The sequence below is a fragment of the Equus caballus genome, chromosome 10 (assembly GCF_041296265.1).
Source record: "Equus caballus isolate H_3958 breed thoroughbred chromosome 10, TB-T2T, whole genome shotgun sequence".
Taxonomy (NCBI): Eukaryota; Metazoa; Chordata; class Mammalia; order Perissodactyla; family Equidae; genus Equus; species Equus caballus.
This window is the reverse complement of record NC_091693.1, coordinates 86,619,644-86,640,452: the sequence shown is the minus strand read 5'-3', so window position 1 is coordinate 86,640,452 and position 20,809 is coordinate 86,619,644. Positions and strand designations below refer to the sequence as shown.

Genomic DNA, 20,809 nt, shown 5'->3' with positions numbered 1-20,809 from the left:
TCCTTGTCAGTGAACTCTAGTTACAAACCCTTGGCCCATTTTCTGATTGGCAAACCTACTGACTGGTGTGAGCTCTTTTTAATGACATAACCCCTTGCCATTTTTCTGAAAATACTTTTCCACATTTATTGCTGATTCCTTAATTTTGCTTCTGATAGTTTTTGATATATCATGGTTTGGATTTTTTATGCACTCAAATATACTGATTTTTTTTTCTCCCTTAGTGATTACTTCCTCTTTATCTAAAATCTGGGCTCAGATTACTATTTATATAAATTATTTCTTTTTTGTAGTTTTGTTTTTTGACATCAATTTTTAATGTTTCTGAACTGATTTGGTTGTAATATCAGGATCCAGTTTATGTAACCTACTGTCACATCACCATGTGTCAAATTTCTTTCTGTGCGATTTAGTAGATTTTTAAATTTTAGTTTTAATAAATGATTTCATTTGCTTTGTTAGATTTTTAATTATCTTTTGCTTATTCTTTTTGTGGTGGTAATTGTGCAATGTAGAAAATGCTTACAATTATTAAAGTTTGTTTCTAGACTTCTTTTTCTGTTTCTTTGATCTGCCTTTTGATTATTGACATTATAGTTATTATTATAGTTATGATTTATGTTTGTAATAACCAATAAGCAAGTCCCCCAGGATTCTTCTTTTTCTAAAATTTCTTTGATTTCTCACCTTTTTATTCCTCTGGATACTCATGAATTTAAGAAAACCTCACTAGGATTTCCACTATTATAATATCTCTATAACTTAATTGGAGAAAAATTACCATCTTTACGTTAAGGCTCTTATCTATCAACATATAAGATTATTATTCTTTATTAAAACTAAAAATAAGGGCAAAGAGATTAAAAGCTAGGGAAGATTAGGTCAAGACTACAGAGGAAATTTTAGGTAAATGCCTGATTTCTGCATCCAAGGCCAAAATGCCCATCTCCCCATCAGCCACCCCGCACACTGTATGCGTATTCTTCATGATGAAAAGATTTTATCTTCTTTCAACTCCTGGCTCTGCATGCTTTAGATTCAGGCCACTAATGTAAATTTTTGACTTTGCATCTATAACATAGTGTGCCTGGAAAATTCATTTTAACTTTCATTTGAAGGGCGAAGGAAGCATCGTATATCTTATAACGCAGGAGGGAGCTTGCCTAAGGGAAAAGGAAAATGATCAAATTAAGCTAATCTCATAACTCTCTTCTTTAAACAAAAGGGTAAACTAGAGCTAAGAGCATTCAGATTCAGGAGCCGCTTCTCGTTCTGACCCTGGTGGTTAAAGGTCGCTGTTCCTCACAGAAGGGCTGATTCGAGAAGGAAACCACAGTGAATCTATGATGTGAGAGCTCCTATTTCAGGATGTTGCTGCGAGAACCCCTTAGAGTGTTTCCTGTCACCGTGAGCAATCCCTGTAGACGTCATTCACCGGTCACACATGACCATCTGTAATCGTGCATTACAAAGCAAGCAAGTTTTCTTTATCTCCAATTAGATTATAAAACAGCATTTTTTCAAAAACATTTTTAGTGATTCCTTTCCCTGCAGTTTATAGTTATTGCTTTTATTTATGATTATTTATGGAACAACTACAATTCTTAAATTAGGAAGAATTTTTAATGAACTCCTGCTCGTGGCCATTCTGTGGAAGGGCTAGCATAAATACTGGGTTGCTGTTTGATTATTTATAAACGGCCAGACTGTGGGCTCTCAGTTTCCCACTGCATTTTTTCTTTTTTATTTGATGTTTTGGAAATATTGGAACAACAAAAGATAGAGCCTGGAAATCAGGAAAAATGTGGTATCTGATGAAAATATGGGAGTTTTAAATCGTACAAGTTCCCAAATATGAATTTATTGTAACCAATTTCCTTCTAACTTAAGAGAAATTACCTCCTGACCCCTGACAAAAGAGTCAATATTAGGAAATGCCTCACAGGGGCATAAATACTGGAATTGAAAAACGATTCTTTCTCAATTGGAATTAAAACTATATTAATTCAATGGATAACGACAATTCTTTTGTTTCCTCTCCTTTTGCGATAGTGCAATAATTTCAACTCTTTCAGTCTAAGAAATGACAGCATCCCTTTGTTTGATCACGTTTTGTGATTATATCATATAATCTCTCTGCCTCCCTGTTGAGTACAGCATTGAATTAAGACAATGATTTTGAGAAAAGTTGTCTACAGTATTGCTAACTTCCTTTTCAAATATTAGAGCCTCTTAGAGGTAATTGCTATCAGCAAGGAATTCTTACATTAGCATATATGTATATCTATAACAATAAACTAAGAACTTCATAAAGCTCCCATAAAGTAAACTGAATATGTGAATTGCACTGTAAAGCCTCTGTTAGTGATACAGGGTGAAATCAAGACTGCCCAAAGTGAAAATGGATCTGGTGCAGTCCATCACATCTTGGGCCAGCGTGTCATGGAATTCTGTCATCAGGCTCTGTGCTTTGCCTGAAAGGTTTTCTACAGTCTGGGGCCCAGGGACAGAAGTGGAGGGACCTTGCATCAGAACTGATTAAAGCATTTGAAAAGGTGGCATGTAGAGCACACTCACACTCTACCTCTTTCATCACTGGGGCTTTTAGGGCATCCTTAGAAACAATAAATTTTACCTAAAATATTTAGACAATAGAAAGTATTCAGGAAAAGAATGCACTTTCTGGAAAAATAGTTCAAATCGTGTTTAAAGCACCTGTGTTTACTCACAAAGAAAAATAAGATTTAAAACATGAGATAATCAACTGACTTTGTGTTAATTGGTTACATGTTACCTGTAGCAAACGGGAAGAAGGTTACTGTGGTATTTTTAATTTATTTTTTTGTGAGGAAGATTGGCCATGCACCAACCTCTGTTGCCAATCTTGCTCTTTTTGCTTGAGGAAGATTATTGCTGAGCTAACCTCTGTGCTAGTCTTCCTCTACTTTATGTGGGACACCACCACAGCATGCTTTGATGAGCGGTGCTAGGTCCATGCCTGGACCTGAACCTGCAAACCCTGGGCCACCAAAAAGGAGTGTGCGAACTTGATCAGTGTGCTGCCAGGCTGGCCTCTGCTGTGGCATTTTTCAAATGAGTAACATATTTTTATAAACATGAAAAAATCCTTGTAACCAATAGCAAGGGGATCTGGTGTGCACAGCATCAACTTTCATTCATTTGCACGTTTTTATTACTAATTTAATATATACCAGATCATGGTAAAAAAATTCACTGGTTCCTATTGTCTACTAGATTTGTGGTCCTCAACTGCGGCTGATCCACCCAGAAAGCTTTTTTTTCCTTTTTAAAGATTGGCACCTGAGCTAACAACTGTTGCCAATCTTCTTTTATTTTTTTCTGCTTTTTCTCCCCAAATCCCCCCAGTACGTAGTTGTATATTTTTAGTTGTGGATCCTTCTAGTTGTACTATGTGGGACACCACCTTAGTGTGGCCTGATGAGCAGTGCCATGTCCGTGCCCAGGATCACGAACCAGCAAAACCCTGGGCTGCTGAAGCAGAGCACGCCAACTTAACCACTAGGCTGGCCCCAGAAAGCTTTTTAGAAATGCTTGTGCTTGAGAGACTTTCCTCACTAATTGGATTCCTCTCTCTGGAAGAGGAGCCAGGTACTGCTGCTTTTATAGAAGCTCCCCAGGTGAACCTAATGTGCTGCAAGAGTTGAGAGTAAATGTCAGATGTCTGAGTCTGGCATTCAAAGCCGTAGCTGTTTAAGCTTTCGCTCCCATTATTTTCCTATATGAACTTAGGTTCTACTTGGAATGACTTGATAAGTATAATTGCCTTGTATTTTCTGATCTCTCCATACATCTTTCCTAATACTCTTCCCTCTGTGGATTTCCCATATCCTACCAAAGTCTAATCACCTTTGAGGTCCTTATATGAAACGAATAATTATTGAGCACTGACATGTTCAGTCTAAGCATTCTATGGTAGTATTTCCGTTCCATGCAATAATATACTTCATAGCCAAGTGGAGAACATGAGTACCTTAAAAGGCAAGAATAAATGAGGCTATGATAACAAAGACAGAAGGTTCTAGGAAAGCACATTGTAAGGGTACCTGGTCCAGACTTAGGGGTTCCAGAATGCTTCCAAGAGGCTGAGACCTGAGAGATGAATGGAAGTCAGTAGGGAGGGAAACAGGACGTTCAGAAGAAGCAGCATGTGCCATGTCTTAGAGTTAAGAGAGAGCATGAGCTCTTTCAAGACAGGAGCAGCGAGTGCAAGGTGGCTGTGGTGAGTGAGTCTAGACAGAAAATGAGGGGCCAGCTTATTCAGGGCGTGTCAGTCCGTGTTAAGATCTTGGACTTTAATTCAAGAACAACGGTGAGCCAGGGACGGGTTTTGAGATAATATATGCAGTTTAGGAAGATCATGTTTGTGGAGGCAAAATGGATTGGGTGGGGCAGACCGGAGACAGGGAAACCAGTTAGAAGGTTGGTGAGGTAAACCAGATGGGAGGGAGATCATGGTGTCCTGAGCTGGGGCAGTGTCTATGGGTTGGGCTGTGACAGTGTCTGGCACACAGTTGGACATGCAGGATTGCTCTTTGTAGGGAACTCTCTAGAAAGCGGATAAAGTTTACAGACTCATCTGATAGAGGTGGGGGTTGGAGCTATGGAAGTAGAAGGGTTTTCTAAGGGAAAAAGTTAAAAGAGGGCTAAGAACAGAACCCCAGGGGGCGCTGACCTTAAGGGAAGGGTCAGGAAGAGGCATGGACTCAAGAGATCAAGAGCAGGCAAAGTACAGAAGGGAAGCAGTGTTGACCAAGGAGCCATTAGTGACATATTGGCTAAGACCAACTTTCTAGAATTCTCCTTGACAAATGCCTGCTGGTAGCATAGGCATCTTTTCCTGCATTATATTACATATCTGTGAATTCTTCATGAAATTTGTGTATAGATTAACTTAATTTTGCATATCTCATCTTAAACAGGCAGATGTTGAGTTGAGTGTAATTATACTATGCGGTATCATTAGGGAAAGAAGAAACTGAAGACTGGAAATTTTAAAAATAATAATTAAAAAGAGGGGATGCAGAAGGAGATAATGGCAGAAAAAAGTGTAGTCAATGATTGAGATGAGGAACAGTAAACTTATTCTCCAGAATTTTTTAAGATGGCAGCTGTAAAGAAAGAGCTTTGCCTTCCTCCCAGCTGAGCCATGATACATGCTCTCCGACGCTGCGTGTTCCCCTTTGTAGTCTATTCAAAGTTGTAATTAAATATAATTATGTGATTAGTTAACTAAAGTCGGCCCCCTTCCCAGGCTGGAAGAGAAGCATCTAGAGGTCAAGGACTGAATCTATATCTCCAGTTAGTAGAATAATGTCTGATACGTGAAGCATGCTCATTAAATAGTTATTGACTAAATGAGGAAGGAAACAGATCCATATGAAAAGTGCTGAAGGAGAAAATCCAAGATGAGGGGGGCGGGATTCAGAGAGATAGGATGTGTGGCCCACAATGCAGGAGTCAACAACTGTCAAAACTCCAGAGAGCACGAGTTGGATGGTGGCCGTAGGTCCCGGGTTGCCTAGGACGTTCCTAATTGACACCTGTTATCTTAGTGTGATTGTTAAAAGTCCCCCATTTCATGCTCAAAAGGGTCTCAGTTTGTGTGAAAAATAATATGAACACCTTAACTAGACATTTGGGTGGAACATCAGATAAAGAAAAAAGCTATACATGCATATGTATATATATTAAAATAATACAACTCTATGTCTTTCCTTCAGGGTGAAAGTTTATGGTAAGTAAAATATGACAAATAGAAATTATTGTAGCATACAAACTGTTTATAAAATTTAATAGATTGTATTTCATTGATAATTTCTTTATTTGGCTACTGACCATCACCATTGTTTTATTCCACAAATATAAATTGCCATAAAGTCCTGATTTTACTTTCCCAAATCCATTTTCCCCATGACACAGTGGAATTTTTAGGAGCCTAACTCTGCTCCCGATGGAGGGCAGCGCCACGCCAAACGGCTACTTCAAACAGCTGTGTGTAAACTCCATTCTTGAACATCAACCACCTAAACTTGCAAAGCCTTTGGAATCCTTTGGATCAAAGCATCTTTTAACTGTAGATTTCTATTATTAATTTGGACGTGGACTTAAGTTTGCCTGGTGGGTGGAATTGAATTGCATTGCTGTTTTATTAAGCTGATCAAACTTCACTATCTTGTAGCAGGTCTTTTCTCTCTACTGTTCGGGATAAGCAGATGCTCAGACTAATCCCAGAAAATACCAGGTAATAACTTTGCATTCCAGTGGGGTCGGGATGGTGCAGGTGAGAGGCCTGACCCGTCGCAGGCTGTGCTGCTGCCCGAAGCGGCCGGCAGTCTTTCTGGAATCCTGGCGTCACTGCTACAGCAGGTGCCCCAGCGTGGCGAATCATTAGGATTTTTCCTGGCCTGGAGATGCTATAAATTTGTCTTATTCATTTTGTATCCACAATACCTGGTACACAGTAGTTGCTCATCATAAAATATTAAATAATGATAAATGGACATACTATTTGGCATTGTTTTCAGTTTTGTTTAGCAGGTTTTTTACGCAATTTAGCAAATTTTATATAATGTGGTACACAGAAAGCATTTGAAAATACTCACTGAACTGATGAGATTGTAGTCCATCTATTTCCTCTGAAAAGGATTTGAGAGGCCCTGTAGAGAAAGTTATTCATCAGTTGTTTTAAGAATTCAATGAGATTGTATTTTTTTTTTTTTTTTGAGGAAGATTAGCCCTGAGCTAACATCTGCCACCAATCCTCCTCCTTTTGCTGAGGAAGATTGGCCCTGAGCTAACATCCATGCCTATCTTCCTCTATTTTATGTGTGGGATGCCTGCCACAGCATGGCTTGCCAAGCAGTGCCACATCCACACCTGGGATCCGAACCTGCAAACCCCAGGCTGCCGAAGCAGAATGTGTGAGCTTTGCTGCGCTACCAGGCCGGCCCCGATGAGGTTGTATTGTTGAAAATTGTTCCTGGTTTGACAGATTTTAATAATTATCACTATTACCATTGTCATCATCATAGTCATCATTCCAACACTTAAAGATGAAAAGTCACGTGATGAAGGAGTTGTGCAGGGGTCATCGACCAACAGAATAAAGAACTAACTCAGTTCTGTCCTCAAACTGCTTGGCCAGACTTCAGCCCCAGTGTTACCTGGGCTGTTGTTTACTGAGGACAATGCCTTAAACTACTGTGGATCAAGGTTAACTCGTTTCTCTCCTGGGTCCTATTAACTCACTAGTTGTGTGACCACGGAGAAGTCACTTAACTTGCTGAGTATCATTTTTTTAATCACTAAAATGCTACATTGTCTGCTCCTCTGTGCTTCTGTAAGAACGTTAAGTTCCCTCTGTTATCAGAGCCATGTCCGGGGCTGTCTAAATCTTTTACATTTATTAACACATTTAAACTTCATATAAACTGTGTAAATTTTTCCTATTTCTTCCTTTCCTTCTCTCCTTCTTCCCTCTTTCCCTTTCTTCTTTCCAAAATAAATTTATGCCCTTTTCCAAAGTCACTAAGAAAGCAAGCTAGGATTTGAACTCAAGCAATTTGGGGCCAGAATCCAAACTCTAACCACTATTTTCTACCTTATTTTATATTTTATTTCATTTTGATTAAATGGGTACATATCTCTTTTCACCTCTAGAATGAGAGCCCCTTATGGCCAAGGATTGTATTTTATTGATCTTTCTTCTTCCTCGTCCTCAAGTATTTTGTTGGTCCCTGGCACATGGTAGATAATGCCATTAGCATTTGTCAAATGAATGGGTGAATAGTCACCCTGTTATCTAAAAGGAATATAACTACTGTGATTAGGTTATGTTAAGCTGCAAAAGTAGGGGAATTTTGCAGATGAATGAAGTCCCTTAATTGGTGGACTTTGAGTTAATCAAGAGAGGTTACTTTGGGTGGGCCTGACTTAATCAGGTGAGCCCTTTAAAAGAGACTCAGAGTAGCAGCAGACTAGTTGCTGTTGGCCTTGAAGGAGTAAACAGTCATGGTGCAGAGGAACCATGTGACAGGGAACAGCAGGAGGCCTCTAGGAATCATGTGACAGGGAACAGCAGGAGGCCTCTAGGAGCTGAGGGCTTCAGTCTCCTGCCACAAAGAACTGAATTCTGCCAACAACTAGTGAGATTGGAAGAGAACCCTGAGCCTTAGACAAAATGGTAGCCGTCACTGACACCTTGATTTGGGCCTGGTGAGACCCTGAATAGGGGGTCCAGTGAAACCCCCAGCCAGGCTCCTGCCCCATGGAAACTGTGTGATAATAAACGTGCGTTGCTGTTAGCCGCTGAATTTGTCATAATTTGAACGGAAGGAACTAGTTCAGGGCACTCAAGTTTAACGTTGGAGGTTTGGTTCTGTTGGATTCCTAGAGTTTGCACACTATAGTGACTGGAAACAGGGAGACAGATGGAAGGCGAAGAGCTGACAGCCATCACTGCAATAAAACCTGCGTGTTGAAAGTCTGTTCGGATTTCTCCTGTCCTAACGCGGCTTTGGATGTCAAGTGTGGAATGTAGTTACTCCTACTCCCGGGTACATGGTGCCATCATCACTGGTCCGTTCGAGTTTCCCTCTTGTTTTATTTTTTCCCTGTTCTTTCCAGATCCCCACCCCGGCACCTTTAGTGTTTTGATGTATGTCCGTGGATATGTAATGATGCTTATAAAATTCAGCATTATTGAGCTGCTGTATGTGTCTGCTCTTCCTTTATATAAATGGTATTGTGTAAATAGTTCTCATTCTATTTCTAATTTTATGCCCTCAAGTTTATGATTTTAAGATCTAGCCACATTGGTACTGTTAACCTGTTGCTTCTTGCTACTGCTGTGTATGGCTGAAAACACACCTGCCGCTTTTCTATCTCCCTCCAGAGAGCTTCCAGCTCTCTTCTCCTGCCCACAGTACTGCGGCAGATGTCTTCCAACGTGCCCGCATGTGGACATGAGCTGGAGAAAGACCCCGGAGTGCTACTGCCGGATCACAGGGGAATATGGATCCTACTGGACGTGGTCAGCTTACTCTCCAGCAGGACTAGTTTACATTCCAGCCAGCAGTGCACGAGAGTGCCTGCTACCCAGAATCTTCCCAAAACTTAGTGTTACATGATTCTCTAGTTTTCTCTCATTGGTCAGGTGAGTTTCCCCTTCTGTGACGTGCCAATTCGTTTACTTTGTCTATTTTTCTTTCTTCTTTCTTTCTTTTTTTTGTCTTTCTCTCTTTCTTTCTTTTCTTCTTTCTTTCTTTCTCTTTCTTTCCTTCCTTTCTTCCTCCATTTCTCTTTCTTTCTCTTTTTTTCCCTTATTTGCAGAAGTTTCTTATGCATCCAGATATTAACTTGTTCTTCTAGGTATCATAATTATCTTCTCTAAACCTGTCACCTAACTGTTTCATCCTTAATTTTGATGTACTGATTTTTTTCTTTTGATTTGGGACTTTAAGGTCTTTTTTTGTAAAGTCTTCCCCACCTCAGTACCACAACAATATTTTGCTTTCACATTTAGTTTTTTATTCTATTTTGAATTTATTTTTGTATATGATGTGAGGAAGACACTTGATTTTATTTTTCTCTCTATAATGAATGAATCTCCCCCAACACATTCAATTAGCAAGCTATTCTTTCCCCACTTGTTTGTGGTACCACTTTTTAATCATATATCAACTACAATTAAGCACAGATTAATTTCTGAGCTATCCATTCTGCTTCATTGTTCTGTTTGTTTCTGTGCTAGTGCCACACCGATTTTTCAAAAAAAAAATAACGTTAACTATGTAATATATGTTAAGTCTGCGTCCCTAAGAAGCAGATGCCTAAATGGGGGGCTGGGAGCTGGGAGAGCCATCAGACCTTAACGCCAGTCTGACCTGAAGTGTGGAAGAGGGGAAGGGAGAGGGGAGAGGTTGGGAGGAAGGCTCTTCGGCTGCCGAGCAGTTCTAAGGAGAGTTTGGCAAGGCTGTTTGAGAGGCTGGGAGGCAAAGTTGGCCATCAGAAGTACAATGGGCTTGCCCTCGTGGCCCTACTGTCTTAGTCAGTTCGGGTTGCTATAGCGAATATGGCACTGACTGGGCGGCTTAACCAACAAACATTTATTTCTCACAGTTCCGGAGGCTGGGAAGTCCAAGATCAAGGTGCTGGTTGATCTGGTGTGTGGGGAGGGCCGGCTGCCTGGTTTGCAGGTGGCCATCTTGTCTTGTTTCCTCACCTGGTGGAGAGCAGAGAGAGGAAGGGAGCTCTTTTGAGTCTCTTCTTATAAGAGCACTAATCCCATTCATGAGGGCTCCACCTTCCTGACCTCATCACTTCCCAAAGGCCCGCCTCCAAATGCCATCACATGGGGGATTGGGCTTTTGCCTATGAATTTGGGGAGATACAAACTTTCAGTCTGTGGTACCTGCTGTGCTTAATACTTGACTGGAGCACGCATGTCCTTGGGCACGAACAGCAAAGGATGTCAGAGCTCCGCAGCTGGGGGCTTGGGCAATCACACTTGCTGTTGGAGACCTGAGAGGCACAGCCCTTCACTGCCAACGTGGTGAATCCATCCACACGGGGATGTAAGGCTGAATCTTCTTTTTAGGACTGACTTAGCCATTCTCATATCTGTATTTTTTTTCAAGTAAATTTTAGAATCAATCTTTCAAGTTCTTCAAAAATAACCTAGTGGAATTTATATTGAAATTGCATTGAAGTTTTGGATTACTTTGGGGAGAATTTATATCTTTAAAATGGTAAGCTTTCTCACTCACAAACGTGTCATACCATTTTATTTATTTAGATATTCTTTTAGGTAGTTTAGTAGGTTTTAAAATTTTCTCTATAAAGGCCTTGTGCATTCACTGTGGTTAAATTTTACATAATTTAGAAAATTTATTGATATTGCAAAGACTATTCATCACTTATCTGGTTTATTACTTCTCAACTCATAACTGTTATGCTGTTTTTGTGTATAATACATAAGAAACAATCCATTTTGGGGGGTTCAGACTCTTTCCTTATGGTTTCCATCTCAGCCCTTTATATTGGATGTCTTCTCTTTTTAAAAATAGTGTTATTAATAATAACACCTTCTCTACCTCCCTCCAAGTGTTTCTGAATGTGTTAAATGAGCTGAAGTATTTCAAATGTTCTGCACATGGAAAAGTGCTAAGCAGACTAGGTTTTCAAGGGGTTGGGAGAAAGAGGATGTTCAGGAAACACTTGTGGATGGTAGACGGAATGGGTATTAGTATATTATATTTCCAGTGTGTGTCACCCAAACTCTCTAGTCTTTCTTTTCAACTGTGTACTGGACACAGCCACTTGAATTTCTCAGAGCTCAGCACCTATCCTGACGTTCCTGTGAGTAGCACCTCTCCTAACTTCTTTGCCATAGGACTTGGCATTTAATAGGAGCTTCTGTCTACATGAATGAGATCTGCCCCATAGGATGTATCTCAGCTTTGCAAACCAAAGGGTGAAAATATCCTTTTTGTGTAGATGCAAATAAATATCTTTGATAGTATCTTCTAATGGGACTCCAAACCTTATGAGGTCTACCTTCACCTACCTGTCAAAGGTTCAAAGATAATAAAGCTGAGAGTAAACAAGAGTGTCAGACAGAGCTCTGGTCAGTGCAAATCATGACTTTGAGGTACCAAAAATAAATATTCCTTCTAGGTGTAACACAGGGAATATTTTTGTTAAAAAAATCACAGAATTCTACCATTTATAATAATTTCATTAATTTATTAATACGGTTTCCAAATTTATACATTTTGATAAAATTACTTTGAAATATACATAATCACTAAATGACAACAGCTTCCCCCTGTAAGTTCTAATGAAAAAATTGACATTTTCTGGTTCTGTGTATCGTTAATTTGACATAATGTATCTATCTGTTTTTATCATTGACTTTGGTTGTTTTTGTAAGTTCTGGAAATATTGAATTTTCATTTCCCCCTTAAATATTTCCCCGTGATTTTTAGGCCATCTATTGGCCACTTTCCTTTAGCTCAGTAAAGACTCAAGAACAGTGTCTGCCTAATCCCCTATCACCATATAAATAGGCAATAAAGAATTTACAGCAAGCTCAAATCTTATGGGGAAAATATTTAAAAGATCATTAAAGTAATTATTCCCTGGAAGCTTAGGTAATTGCTTTAAAATCAGATTTCTAGACTCATATGGCTATTGAATGAGAGTAAAGTTCAGAGACTTAAGCACCAAGTACGTCTTTGGCACTGCATTTAGCGATCTTTCAAAAAGATGGCTTAGATTTCACTGTGAGTCAGATGGATGAAATGGCATATATCATGTTCTTGGGTTTACTGTTGGGCTGACGATAGAGGTATAACGTTCTCCTCTGGTTTGCTTGACTTGCTCTGAGTCGTTGGTCAAGTCGACTTTCTTGATGGCTCGGTTTTCTGGTTTAAACTATTCTTGTCACCCACTTAAGGAAGCTCTAGGTGAGAAGACGGAACCCAACCTGGTTCATTGGGGCTGCTCAGTAACTGTATACTTCCCACCCAGGCTTTATGTATACAAACTTTTCAGACCGCTCACGTGGGTCCTTGTCAGCCAGGACTTCTGTGACACCACAGATGGTCCCACAGCCGCTCCACCACTGTAAAAAGATCTCTGTGCTACAAATGGGAGGATCCTGGCACAGAAGGACGCTAAGCAGCAACATGTCAAGCACTCACTATTTTCTTACCAGGGTAAAGACTTAATGAATAAAAAATATTGAGTAGTGCACTTATGAACTACAGGAGAATATTTCAGTGCCAAATTATCGAAAGATTACTTATCAACAAAACATAAATGTGAATACACAGTACCCCAGGATATGACAATTTATGTTTTTATTTCTAACAAAAACATGAACAAAGACTAAGTTTCATTGGAAGAGGTATTCATTTTCTAGTGCTCTCATAACAAATAACCACAAATTTGGTGGCTTAAAACAATACAGATTTATTATTATCTTATAGTTTGGTAGATCAAAAGTCTGAGTGAGCTTGACTACTTTCTGTGCTCTGGGTCTCATGAGGTCAAAATCAAGATGTCCACCAGCCTGGCTCTTACCTGGAGGCTCTGGAGAAGCCTTCTCCAGACTCGCTCAAGTTGTTTGCAGAATTCAGTTGCGTGCAGTTGTGGAACTGACGTCCTCGTTTCCTTCAGGGCTGTTGGGGGTCATTCTCAGTGTTGAGAGGCTGCCCACATTCCCGGGTTCAAGGCCTCCTTCATTTTCAAAGCCAGCAACCGTGGTTATTCTTCTCCCCCTTCTAATCTCTGTGACCTCCCCTCTGCCTCATCTGCTCTGTCTTCTGCTGGAGAAAGTTTGCTGCTTTTAAGGACTCTGTATGATTAGATTGGGCCCACCTGGATAACTCAGGCTAATCTCTCTCTGTAAGTACATCTGAAAGTCCATTTTGCTATATAACATAACATAGTCACAGGCGCCAGGCATTAGGCTGTGGGCATCTTTGGAGGCCTTGGGGCTGACCAAAGAAGGTAAATTACAAGGGCTAAGTCATTCTCCTGCATCTGGTTTGTGTGCATCCATTTTTCTGCAAGCCTAGGAAGAGGCAACATTCCTGAGGAAGAAATTCACTGTATGTTTCCAAGGGACACCTCATCATTGATGAATCACCTTCCAGTTGAGAGCAAAGTTCAGTAGCTTAGAGTCTGTTTACTCCCAGTGGACCTGTCGGGGATCAGGTCCTTCAGATATGCGAGTGGATTTTGCAGTTTTTAGTCTCTGAAATGCTTCAGTGTTATGATTCAAAACTCGATATCCCAACCTCTGTCTTTGGTGCCCACACTGTTGTGAAATTATCTCCCTAGAATGGATTTTTATTGATGACTTTTTAAAGGAAAGTAAAAGTTGACAGCTACCCAGGCAGAATTTTTAGCTTACTATGTGAGATAGGTTTAAACGCTGCTTCTTGGACTAGCTCTCTTGTTCCCTGTGCCTCCTGGACTCAGAGTTACTGAGAAGCTAATAAAAATTTCCATTATTTAAACGAGCTTGAGAAATAGAAGTGAGGAATTCACTAGAAGGTAAGTTTCCTAAGGACAAAGATGGAGGATTTTATTCACTGCTGTATTCTGACCCCCAGCACAGTCCCGGGCACAGTGTAAGCATTCAGGCAATATTTGTTGAATGAATGAATGAATGCAATATCATATACAAATTAACCTAACCTGGACAAGCTACCATGCTTGCCTTTCTGCATTTGTTTGTAAAAAAGTTGATCTGATGTCAAAATAAACACGTCAGGAGATCTCTTTAGTGGAGGTCTCTGCATAGTTTTCTTAATCAAGGCTTATTATGGATGTATTATTATGACATGACAACCTCTGTGACCGTATTGTAAACTGAATTATCTCAATGCATGAATGAAAAAGCGTTCAGCGATGCTCACACTCTGAACTATATGTGCTAACAGGATGAATCTACACTTACATGATGCCAACACGTCACTGTGCTCATTATTTCAAATTTCCATGTTTAATAAGACTTTTCCCCACAATTATTAAATGTACAAAATTTCTATTTTACAAATGCATGGAAAAGAGGAATAGAAAATGATATGCTAAAATATTAATGGCGGTAAGACCATGGATGATTATTTTTGTCTATAATTATAAGTAAATACTATGAGCACATGAGCACATTTTACTTTCACAGCCAGAACACGATATCCTCCACAAAGGGGCAAACGACTAGTCTTGGCATCTCCCCTGAGCCCACAGGCACTGTTTCCTAATGACCATTTAGGTGGTACAAGAGGCAAAAAGACAATTTCACAGACATCACAGAACTGAGATGGAAACTGTACAAAGGAATAAATCAAGAATCGATATGCCAATAAAATCTTTTAACAGCTTACATATTCCTTTACATTAATGTTTTATATATTCAAAATTGTGAACTGGATGAAAATAAGTGTAAGATGGAAGGCATTAATTAATGACTTTAAGGACTTGTATGTCTTCACTTCTATGAGTTTGACAGACTCCTACAAAATAGGCCAGGAAAACATCCACGAGGCAGGCGACCGGGCGAGTTTCCGTTCTTGTGCTTTCCTCCTTTGTGTCTGGTAAAGCAGAAAAAAAATGCCTAACATTCTTCAGGGGGAATGCCTGCTTCCCTTTGGGGTATTCCACGATGGCAGTCTGTATGAGCAGAGAATCATTATCAGAAAATCAAAGACATGAAAGTTTACCAAATCTTATACTTCTCATCAATACAGATTAACGTTTGTATCCTTCGAGAGCAAAGAGAGTTCAAGGATTTGAACTGTGAATTAGCTGCAGCCTATAAGTTAGAGTATGTGGCTGGGTTGAATGCGGAATAAATTAGCTGAAGCTGAAGAGGAAGGTGAGATAGTGTCGTCTCCTTCCGGGGACTACTCAGTGTGGGACAGCTGTTGTGTCAACAGGGAAAGTGTCAGCCTCTGAAAGTCACAGCCACTGAGAAAGAGTGTAATCCATACCTTCTTATGTGCAACTGCTTGGAGCTTTTAAAATAATGAAGTGGGCAGGTTATAGGTTACAATTCATTCTGTTTTTAAGGAACTATTCTGGAAATTAACAGCCCCATGGAAAAAAGCACTTATAAAACCATCCAAAAATACAACCCGTATACACTTAATTTGTATATTTGCTTTTCTCATAATCTTTAAGGGATTTAAAACAATGTTTACATCCTAGCTTCTGGGCATATATATTTTTTCAGGAGTCTTCAAACAGAAGGAAATATTCTGAAAAACTGTGAATATAATTTGATTTGGGACGCGTTTAACAGCTGGAAGGATTTCACACTTAGAGCCCAATTTACACAACTTCGGAGTTGGCATTGTTTCAACTCTAGTCCTGGAAGTCATAATTTCCCCAAGAGTTTTTTTCTGGATTTGGAAATTATTTGTGTAAGGAACATATATCATTTCAAAAGCCAAGTTATAGCTGAACCTGGCGAAGCATAAACAAGTAACTTCAGAAGAAACTTGTGAAAGCATTATCCACTCCCTCGGCCACTGAAATTGGCTAGCCAGATTCATTTATTAACTATCGAAATTGTTTCTTTGCAAGCAAGCAATCTATGCTTTCACATTCCATATCTTTAATTAGGAGGAGAAACTGGCTGCTTGGTTAAAAAGTAAAATGCAGAATTCTAAAATGATAAATAGGGATAATAAAAAATAGAAACACACTCAGTTTTGTTCTAATTGTGTGTGTGTGGTGTTGGTGGTCATGTGGGAGACGGTTAGAATAATAAAGAGAGTGAGATGAAGAGACTCTGAGGGGCTGGAGTGGGTTCAACTTGTTAAGAACAAGGAAGGAAAAGAACGAGCCTAATAGCAGGGAAGGAAACAAACCCCATGCTGCCATTGCTACTATCAGCTGATCTGATCTGTGCTCCCAGAACACTGCAACGCAGACGGACGACGGGAAAAGGGGACACTGTATTCTTCTGTTCACAGACTCTCCAAGACGAGGCCTCCAGGTCGGTTTCCTTTTGTGCATTCAGATTCCTCTAGACTCAAGAAAATGGATTAAAGCTTGGAGTCCATTTTCAAATTGTAATTTGATGCAGCACCAAAGAAAAATTTTACAAAATTGCCAGTAATACGGCCATCATCATTGGGCATCAAGTTGTCTGGGCCTTGCCTCTTCTCATTAAAACCTCTCACTTTGGCCCCACAAAGCATTTCCCTAACACTTCTCAAAATTCTATTTTGAACCTTGCATTATGACATAAATTTGGCCTGCTGTCACTTGTTCTAGCAACTATATTCGAGTGCTTTCTTTAAGGGAATTGTGAGGGTTTTAATCTTATGAGAAGTACCCCAATGTGGTAGAAACAGCTGGTGCCTAGGAGTCAGAGAGAATGTTCGTATCCTGGTGCTGTAATTTATTAGCTGTGTGATTTGGAGCAAATTACTATACCACACTGAGATTCAGTTTACTCTTGTAATGCATAGTACTAGATTATGGTAAAGATATAATAATGTACATATATTTCACATATGAGATGTATAGACATGAGATAGCACCTGGAATAATACATAAAAAATGAGAGTTCTACAAATCAGTATTTCTGATGCTATGCCGTGTCAAATGCTGCATCAAGCTTTCAAGTGAGTTTTGTAAAAAGTGCCTGCAGAATTGTAAAAATGATTTTAGAATTTATTGTTAACATTAAAAACATTAGCTGTCCATATTAGTGTATCTCTCAGTCTAAAAGAAACGAGGCAACAGAACTAAGGCAAACATTGACATATGCCAATTGTTCAAAGTATCGATTTATAGAAAGAGTTGTCTAAAAGATAAATTTCTCAAGGAAAACTGAAGAAGGGACCACTGAAGCCCTGTTTGATTGTCGGGGTTTTTTTTACACCTGAAGTCTGGTTCCATTAATAAATGATGTTGAATGTTGACTATCATGAAGAGTATGATTATTTTCAATCCTGAATCGTCCTGATGCAACCGGTACAAAGCTGAAGACCTAGAATATTTCAAAAGGTTATTTTCTCTCATTCTGCTACTCAGTTTAAACACATCTTAGGCCACAGGTCTAATTAAATAAATAGAAATATGTTGTGTCCCTACTGGCGTTCTACTTAATTCCTGGCTAGCCACTCTGAGCTAGGCCATGAAAACAAGTCGCACAGTTTCTGCTTGGCTCAGAACGCACAAGATTACAAAATCTGCTTATCCCTGTTTTGTTTTAACACCTGTGAAAAAAAATCCAAGCCTGTCATGTGGCACACAAAAGGCTCAGGTGTCTCCCTGTTTAGAAGCTGGCAGTCCTGCACAGCAAGAGGAAATAAGGTTGTAATATTAATAAACACCTGCCAGCGCTATTATACTCATTGGCTCTATCCCAGTGAAATAGTTAATCAACTAAACCTAACAAAACAATCGTCTAAACCCGAAGGCAGTCTATGTTACCACATGGCTCTGAGTCCACCCTGTGATAAAATACGAGAAGCCCATGTACTGTACTGTTCTGTAACGTAGGAGAGCAGAGTGTATCCCTAAGCATGAAGTTAAAAATAACAACAGTCATAACAGCACAGTTCCTGCGTGCCAGGCTCTGCGGTAGGCGGATAGAGAGGGTACAGCCGTGAATGAGAAAATAAAGGTCTCTGTTTCTGTGGAGGTCACATTCCAGCGAAATAGACGGATGACAAATCGTTATCCTAGTGGTTCCCTTCCTGAGATTCTCAGATCACTCTGCTCATTTCCCTCAGTGTTTATCTATGAGATGGAGACTCACAGGGATGGATGGGGACAGAGGGGCCAAGGCAGCACTAATTTAGAGTAGACAGGAGAGATCTGACTGAAGAAGAGACGTTGGAACAGACGTCTGAAAGAGGAGAGGGAGCCAGGCCTGGGTAGACCTGGAGAAAATGGACTTCTCCAAGGCAAACACAGATGCTCTGAGAGCTGACAGGGAAGCTGGGGGAAGCGCGGCCAAACCAACTTCTGACCAACTATGAAGATGCTCTTTCCAAGACACCAGGCAGAATCGCTTATTTGGAGGAAAGAAAATTTGGAGGATGCTATGGACATTCACAATATTATATTTCTTAGCAGTGTGAGCATTTTCATTAGACCTTGAATATGTGGGATCGTATCAGGACCCACTTCTCAGGAAGGCTTCAAAGCACCACAGCGAGACTGCTTTGAAAACATTCTTCACCGAAACATTTTCCCACTTTATGTTTGCAGGACTTATTGCAAGTTAGGTCTCGTTTCTTGAAATATTCAAGTGTTTGGTATTTAAAGTAGCATGTAACATATAAATCCCGTCTGCGCACACAGATCAAATAGTTGAGAGGAAACAAAAGACATCCAATTGTGGGGCAGAAAAAGGATCAGAAAATCCTGTTACCAACAAATATATTTTACCAATTCTATTTTAAATTAAATAGAATAGAAAGGAGATATGCATATTATTAGGTATAAGCTGCTTGAGGACAGGCTCTGTGGTCATTTGATTTCTGTTTCCTACTGTGTCTTGCACAGTGGAAGACTTCCACCAACATTTGTCTAAGAAGAATGAAAAATGAGTGATAACCAAGCAATTGGCCAGCAAATGGATTCTAAGGAAAGAAAACGGTAATAAAATATTTCTACCAAATGGACAAAAAGTACACAAAGAAATGCATTAATATCAAGTAAAGGCACAGAACAATTAAACAAGAGCCTTGCTTTCCCTTAGGAGAAAAAATAGCAAATACTAAATGAAAAAGGCAGATAATAATATCTTGTGCATCAAATAGTTGGGATGTACATTAATTTTGCCTTATTATATGGAATATTTAAGCTCCCCAGTAAAGAACCCCATCACTTTTGCCCATACGAAGATAGTGGGGATAAAAATAAGATTTTAAAATGTCATTACGTGCCTACCCAAGGCTTTTAGCTAGGAGCAGCTGAAGAGTTAGAAGCTAAGGAAACAGAAAAGAGAGGCTGGAGACCCAAAGTGCAAATCTGGTTTCTCTTCCATTTCCCCGCTGGACCATTACAACTGAATGAAGGAACTTTGCTGGATTATTCTGTTGGTCTACGTGAGTCTGACCAGAGGTTCAGAAACAGAAACATGTGCTGGAGGGCACGGGGAACCTCAGAGAGAGGACCCTGGCTTCGCTCACCCGCACCCACACACGCTCACACAGAAACCCACAGACAACTTTCCCATTGGTGAGTAAGAGAGCAACCTCTTCAGACTTCTAAAATTAGGTGAGACACGCATGAGCACGCTGAATCAGAACTACTACAAGAACACCATAAGAATAAATGAGCCATTTGTCTATTTCAATGATTATTTAATGGCATCCTTATTTACCATTGTGTAAAGATTAAATAACCTGAACTGGTTATCATGACGACTAATTTATTATTGATGACACTAGTAGTGCACAATTCTGTTATTTTAACACACAGTAAAATAGTATCAAAGGAGAGTTATCACTTACTCAAATAACTACTTGAAACACCCAGATCTTAGAAAACTAAATCAGAGTTCTAGGGGCCACCTAATCACTGTTAATAAAATGTGCAATCATGCATATGTTAGAAAACTACTAAAAACTGAAGAAGAGAAACTGAGAAGGTATGATTCGTGGTGATAATAAAATGATAACGTGATCAGACGAGTATAGCAAATGTTGATGATAGAATCTAGATGGGGGGACACAGCTGTTCACCATAAAAATATTTCAACTTTGCTGTAGGTTTGAAAATTTTCTTAATGACATGGGAAAATAAAATTCAGGAAAACATTAAAAAGTGATGACTAAGAGAAATGAGTTAGGATCACAAAGCCTTTGAATGGTGAGATGTTATGGCCAGCACTGAGGCCCAGGAGGGAGGCGGTACACACAGTAGCTAAGAGAACAATCTCTGAAGTTAAATGTTTACATCGAGAATCCAATCTCAGCGCCATTATTTACCAGCTGTGTGACCTTGATGTAATTACTCTGTAAGCCTCTCTTTTGGCATCGGTAAAATGGAAATGATACTGCCTACCTTATAAAAGTATAAACACAGAAAAGTCTTAGAATATCGAACATTATTCACAGTTGCCGTTACAAACAATTATGAAAACAAACAAAACGCCACCAATAGGGGCATAAATTATAAATCAAAAAAATATATTAATGAATTAATTGCGTAAATATTAGCCCCTTAAATATAAAGTGTTCATGGTATATCAGTTAAGATTTTTTTTGGTGCAAATAATGAAATA

The 20,809-nt window shown here is 39.5% G+C and overlaps 1 long non-coding RNA gene across 1 annotated transcript; it reads right to left on the bottom strand.

The window, feature by feature from the left end:
- Positions 1–14,912: 14,912 nt before the first annotated feature.
- On the bottom strand, positions 14,913–16,765 carry LOC138916059 (uncharacterized). The gene is made up of 2 exons (XR_011422697.1): positions 16,428–16,765; positions 14,913–15,225 (listed from the first exon to the last, which is right to left on the bottom strand). It is a non-coding gene; the product is annotated as an uncharacterized lncRNA (long non-coding RNA).
- Positions 16,766–20,809: the final 4,044 nt, after the last annotated feature.